Source organism: Diachasmimorpha longicaudata, unplaced genomic scaffold, assembly GCF_034640455.1.
Source record: "Diachasmimorpha longicaudata isolate KC_UGA_2023 unplaced genomic scaffold, iyDiaLong2 ctg00000139.1, whole genome shotgun sequence".
Lineage (NCBI taxonomy): Eukaryota > Metazoa > Arthropoda > Insecta > Hymenoptera > Braconidae > Diachasmimorpha > Diachasmimorpha longicaudata.
In genome coordinates, this window is record NW_026973949.1 from 42,501 (window position 1) to 50,000 (window position 7,500).

At 28.2% G+C, this 7,500-nt stretch overlaps 1 non-coding gene across 1 annotated transcript in view; it reads left to right on the forward strand.

The window, feature by feature from the left end:
* Positions 1 to 7,322: 7,322 nt before the first annotated feature.
* LOC135172021 (small subunit ribosomal RNA) overlaps positions 7,323 to 7,500 on the forward strand; it is a 1,921-nt gene continuing 1,743 nt past the window's right edge. Inside the window, exon 1 of the ribosomal RNA XR_010300785.1 lies at positions 7,323 to 7,500. This exon is cut by the window's right edge and continues 1,743 nt beyond it. This is a non-coding gene — a ribosomal RNA (small subunit ribosomal RNA).

Here is a 7,500-nt window from a genome sequence, read left to right on the forward strand (position 1 = left end):
AGTACACTTGATCGTTCTACAAGTCGAAAATTGGAAAAATAAGTGATATTTTTGCTTGATGCTATTTTTGTCGGTATGCAAAATCGTTGTCAAGATTCTCAAACCTTAAAATCAGGCCAGCCGGCAATTGGCGGGTGAAAATTTCAATCAATTCCCATTCCTCACATCAAACTATGCATATAACAATAGCTTTTATGCTGAATGACGGCTATCCGGCTGTCCCTATCCAAAAATTGAGAAATCCATAAGTGTCCCTACCTACTTTGCGCCGAAGCAATACGAATCAAAAAGAACTACGAATGGGGACTTAGAATAATTTTTCATTTTTCCCAACTTTGAAAATAATCACTTGAAAAAAATCTTAGAATCCAAAGAATAGTATACTTGATCGTTCTACAAGTCGAAAATTGGAAAAATAAGTGATATTTTTGCTTGATGCTATTTTTGTCGGTATGCAAAATCGTTGTCAAGATTCTCAAACCTTAAAATCAGGCCAGCCGGCAATTGGCGGGTGAAAATTTCAATCAATTCCCATTCCTCACATCAAACTATGCATATAACAATAGCTTTTATGCTGAATGACGGCTATCCGGCTGTCCCTATCCAAAAATTGAGAAAGCCATAAGTGTCCCTACCTACTTTGCGCCGAAGCAATACGAATCAAAAAGAACTACGAATGGGGACTTAGAATAATTTTTCATTTTTCCCAACTTTGAAAATAATCACTTGAAAAAAATCTTAGAATCCAAAGAATAGTATACTTGATCGTTCTACAAGTCGAAAATTGGAAAAATAAGTGATATTTTTGCTTGATGCTATTTTTGTCGGTATGCAAAATCGTTGTCAAGATTCTCAAACCTTAAAATCAGGCCAGCCGGCAAGTGGCGGGTGAAAATTTCAATCAATTCCCATTCCTCACATCAAACTATGCATATAACAATAGCTTTTATGCTGAATGACGGCTATCCGGCTGTCCCTATCCAAAAATTGAGAAATCCATAAGTGTCCCTACCTACTTTGCGCCGAAGCAATACGAATCAAAAAGAACTACGAATGGGGACTTAGAATAATTTTTCATTTTTCCCAACTTTGAAAATAATCACTTGAAAAAAATCTTAGAATCCAAAGAATAGTATACTTGATCGTTCTACAAGTCGAAAATTGGAAAAATAAGTGATATTTTTGCTTGATGCTATTTTTGTCGGTATGCAAAATCGTTGTCAAGATTCTCAAACCTTAAAATCAGGCCAGCCGGCAATTGGCGGGTGAAAATTTCAATCAATTCCCATTCCTCACATCAAACTATGCATATAACAATAGCTTTTATGCTGAATGACGGCTATCCGGCTGTCCCTATCCAAAAATTGAGAAAGCCATAAGTGTCCCTACCTACTTTGCGCCGAAGCAATACGAATCAAAAAGAACTACGAATGGGGACTTAGAATAATTTTTCATTTTTCCCAACTTTGAAAATAATCACTTGAAAAAAATCTTAGAATCCAAAGAATAGTATACTTGATCGTTCTACAAGTCGAAAATTGGAAAAATAAGTGATATTTTCGCTTGATGCTATTTTTGTCGGTATGCAAAATCGTTGTCAAGATTCTCAAACCTTAAAATCAGGCCAGCCGGCAATTGGCGGGTGAAAATTTCAATCAATTCCCATTCCTCACATCAAACTATGCATATAACAATAGCTTTTATGCTGAATGACGGCTATCCGGCTGTCCCTATCCAAAAATTGAGAAAGCCATAAGTGTCCCTACCTACTTTGCGCCGAAGCAATACGAATCAAAAAGAACTACGAATGGGGACTTAGAATAATTTTTCATTTTTCCCAACTTTGAAAATAATCACTTGAAAAAAATCTTAGAATCCAAAGAATAGTACACTTGATCGTTCTACAAGTCGAAAATTGGAAAAATAAGTGATATTTTTGCTTGATGCTATTTTTGTCGGTATGCAAAATCGTTGTCAAGATTCTCAAACCTTAAAATCAGGCCAGCCGGCAATTGGCGGGTGAAAATTTCAATCAATTCCCATTCCTCACATCAAACTATGCATATAACAATAGCTTTTATGCTGAATGACGGCTATCCGGCTGTCCCTATCCAAAAATTGAGAAATCCATAAGTGTCCCTACCTACTTTGCGCCGAAGCAATACGAATCAAAAAGAACTACGAATGGGGACTTAGAATAATTTTTCATTTTTCCCAACTTTGAAAATAATCACTTGAAAAAAATCTTAGAATCCAAAGAATAGTATACTTGATCGTTCTACAAGTCGAAAATTGGAAAAATAAGTGATATTTTTGCTTGATGCTATTTTTGTCGGTATGCAAAATCGTTGTCAAGATTCTCAAACCTTAAAATCAGGCCAGCCGGCAATTGGCGGGTGAAAATTTCAATCAATTCCCATTCCTCACATCAAACTATGCATATAACAATAGCTTTTATGCTGAATGACGGCTATCCGGCTGTCCCTATCCAAAAATTGAGAAAGCCATAAGTGTCCCTACCTACTTTGCGCCGAAGCAATACGAATCAAAAAGAACTACGAATGGGGACTTAGAATAATTTTTCATTTTTCCCAACTTTGAAAATAATCACTTGAAAAAAATCTTAGAATCCAAAGAATAGTATACTTGATCGTTCTACAAGTCGAAAATTGGAAAAATAAGTGATATTTTTGCTTGATGCTATTTTTGTCGGTATGCAAAATCGTTGTCAAGATTCTCAAACCTTAAAATCAGGCCAGCCGGCAAGTGGCGGGTGAAAATTTCAATCAATTCCCATTCCTCACATCAAACTATGCATATAACAATAGCTTTTATGCTGAATGACGGCTATCCGGCTGTCCCTATCCAAAAATTGAGAAATCCATAAGTGTCCCTACCTACTTTGCGCCGAAGCAATACGAATCAAAAAGAACTACGAATGGGGACTTAGAATAATTTTTCATTTTTCCCAACTTTGAAAATAATCACTTGAAAAAAATCTTAGAATCCAAAGAATAGTATACTTGATCGTTCTACAAGTCGAAAATTGGAAAAATAAGTGATATTTTTGCTTGATTCTATTTTTGTTGGTATGCAAAAATAGCATCACAGAATTTTTAATTGAAAAAAATTATATTCATATATAATTGAATGCATAAAATTAAACTAAATTCTATATAACTAATTTATAATTTATCAGGTAACCGATATTATTAATTTTTAGTGATGACTTGAAAAGTTGATGCTATTTTTGTTGGTATGCAAAAATAGCATCACAGAATTTTTAATTGAAAAAAATATATATTCATATATAATTGAATGCATAAAATTAAACTAAATTCTATATAACTAATTTGTAATTTACCAAGTAACCGATATTATTAATTTTTATTGATGACTTGAAACGTTGATCTTATTTTTGTTGGTATGCAAAAATAGCATCACAGAATTTTTAATTAAAAAAAATATATATTCATATATAATTGAATGCATAAAATTAAACTAAATTCTATACAACTATTTTATAGTTTATCAAGTAACCGATATTATTAATTTTCAATGATGTCTTGGAACGTTGATGCTATTTTTGTTGGTATGCAAAAATAGCATCACAGAATTTTTAATTAAAAAAAATATATCTTCATATATAATTGAATGCATAAAATTAAACTAAATTCTATACAACTATTTTATAGTTTATCAAGTAACCGATATTATTAATTTTCAATGATGTCTTGGAACGTTGATGCTATTTTTGTTGGTATGCAAAAATAGCATCACAGAATTTTTAATTGAAAAAAATTATATTCATATATAATTGAATGCATAAAATTAAACTAAATTCTATACAACTATTTTATAGTTTATCAAGTAACCGATATTATTAATTTTCAATGATGTCTTGGAACGTTGATGCTATTTTTGTTGGTATGCAAAAATAGCATCACAGAATTTTTAATTAAAAAAAATATATATTCATATATAATTGAATGCATAAAATTAAACTAAATTCTATACAACTATTTTATAGTTTATCAAGTAACCGATATTATTAATTTTCAATGATGTCTTGGAACGTTGATGCTATTTTTGTTGGTATGCAAAAATAGCATCACAGAATTTTTAATTGAAAAAAATTATATTCATATATAATTGAATGCATAAAATTAAACTAAATTCTATATAACTAATTTATAATTTACCAAGTAACCGATATTATTAATTTTTATTGATGACTTGAAACGTTGATCCTATTTTTGTTGGTATGCAAAAATAGCATCACAGAATTTTTAATTAAAAAAAATATATATTCATATATAATTGAATCCATAAAATTAAACTAAATTCTATACAACTATTTTATAGTTTATCAAGTAACCGATATTATTAATTTTCAATGATGTCTTGGAACGTTGATGCTATTTTTGTTGGTATGCAAAAATAGCATCACAGAATTTTTAATTGAAAAAAATTATATTCATATATAATTGAATGCATAAAATTAAACTAAATTCTATATAACTAATTTATAATTTATCAGGTAACCGATATTATTAATTTTTAGTGATGACTTGAAAAGTTGATGCTATTTTTGTTGGTATGCAAAAATAGCATCACAGAATTTTTAATTGAAAAAATCATATATTCAGATATAATTGAATGCATAAAATTAAACTAAATTCTATACAACTAATTTATATTTTATCAAGTAACCGATATTATTAATTTTCAATGATGTCTTGGAACGTTGATGCTATTTTTGTTGGTATGCAAAAATAGCATCACAGAATTTTTAATTGAAAAAAATATATATTCAGATATAATTGAATGCATAAAATTAAACTAAATTCTATACAACTAATTTATATTTTATCAAGTAACCGATATTATTAATTTTCAGTGGTGTCTTGGAACGTTGATCCTATTTTTGTTGGTATGCAAAAATAGCATCACAGAATTTTTAATTAAAAAAAATATATATTCATATATAATTGAATGCATAAAATGAAACTAAATTCTATACAACTAATTTATATTTTATCAAGTAACCGATATTATTAATTTTCAATGATGTCTTGGAACGTTGATCCTATTTTTGTTGGTATGCAAAAATAGCATCACAGAATTTTTCATTGAAAAAAATATATATTCATATATAATTGAATGCCTAAAATAAAAATAAATTCTATGCAACTAATTTATATTTTATCAAGTAACCGATATTATTAATTTTCAATGATGTCTTGGAACGTTGATGCTATTTTTGTTGGTATGCAAAAATAGCATCACAGAATTTTTCATTGAAAAAAATATATATTCATATATAATTGAATGCCTAAAATAAAAATAAATTCTATGTAACTAATTTATAATTTATCAAGTAACCGATATTATTAATTTTCAATGATGTCTTGGAACGTTGATGCTATTTTTGTTGATATGCAAAAATAGCATCACAGAATTTTTCATTGAAAAAAATATATATTCATATATAATTGAATGCCTAAAATAAAAATAAATTCTATGTAACTAATTTATAATTTATCAAGTAACCGATATTATTAATTTTCAATGATGTCTTGGAACGTTGATCCTATTTTTGTTGGTATGCAAAAATAGCATCACAGAATTTTTCATTGAAAAAAATATATATTCATATATAATTGAATGCCTAAAATAAAAATAAATTCTATGTAACTAATTTATAATTTATCAAGTAACCGATATTATTAATTTTCAATAATGTCTTGGAACGTTGATGCTATTTTTGTTGGTATGCAAAAATAGCATCACAGAATTTTTCATTGAAAAAAATATATATTCATATATAATTGAATGCCTAAAATAAAAATAAATTCTATGTAACTAATTTATAATTTATCAAGTAACCGATATTATTAATTTTTAATGATGACTTGAAACGTTGATGCTATTTTTGTTGGTATGCAAAAATAGCATCACAGAATTTTTCATTGAAAAAAATATATATTCATATATAATTGAATGCCTAAAATAAAAATAAATTCTATGTAACTAATTTATAATTTATCAAGTAACCGATATTATTAATTTTCAATGATGTCTTGGAACGTTGATCCTATTTTTGTTGGTATGCAAAAATAGCATCACAGAATTTTTCATTGAAAAAAATATATATTCATATATAATTGAATGCCTAAAATAAAAATAAATTCTATGTAACTAATTTATAATTTATCAAGTAACCGATATTATTAATTTTCAATAATGTCTTGGAACGTTGATGCTATTTTTGTTGGTATGCAAAAATAGCATCACAGAATTTTTCATTGAAAAAAATATATATTCATATATAATTGAATGCCTAAAATAAAAATAAATTCTATGTAACTAATTTATAATTTATCAAGTAACCGATATTATTAATTTTTAATGATGACTTGAAACGTTGATGCTATTTTTGTTGGTATGCAAAAATAGCATCACAGAATTTTTAATTGAAAAAAATATATATTCATATATTTAAATGTACAAAATTAAAATAAAACCTGTATAACTGATGTATAAATTATCAAGTAACCGATATTATTAATTTTTAATGATGACTTAAATGTTGATGCTATTTTTGTTGGTATGCAAAAATAGCATCACAGGATTTTTAATTAAAAAAAAATATATATTTGTATATAATTGAATGCACACAATTATAATAAATTCCCTTTTATATATAATTAATTTATTATTCAATATTTATTCATATAAAGGTTGACAATGTAATCATGGAACGGGCAATATATTCTATGTTCAGGCGGTCGAAGTGGACCTACAGGTACAAGTACGCGGGACTCTTGATGCACGTGTTTTATACTAGGTCGGGCAATGGCTTCGCTTCCCATACCCAAGTATACTTCGCTTATAGTATAGCACAGCATTGCCACGAGTCCAAGTCGAAGACAGAATGACTCTCTATGTGGTACGCGCTACGGCGTTTGATATTTCGTGTGTAAAAGGATATAATATTATTACTTTTTCACTCATTTTTTTTTTAACAGAGCGTTAACTTACTTCACTCCAAGTAAAATTATAAAGTTGTCAAAATGAAAAAAGTTATTTCTTATAACCATGTCGTTTAAAAATCTAACGATGAATGTTTTCACATTTACAAATGTGGATGAGAGGAAAGTGTTTGAAATTAAAATCAGCAAAACACCTCAAAATGTATTTAATGTTAATAAAACAAATACAAAATAAAATGTGTTGCACATTTAATTTAAAAAATGTGTTATATCAACACCTAATAAAATGAAAAGAGTTTCATATTTTAAAAGAAAAAAAATCGAAGCTCCCTGGTTGATCCTGCCAGTAGTGATATGCTTGTCTCAAAGATTAAGCCATGCATGTCTCAGTACATGCCGAATTAAGGTGAAACCGCGAATGGCTCATTAAATCAGTTATGGTTCCTTAGATCGTACTCACATTTACTTGGATAACTGTGGTAATTCTAGAGCTAATACATGCAAA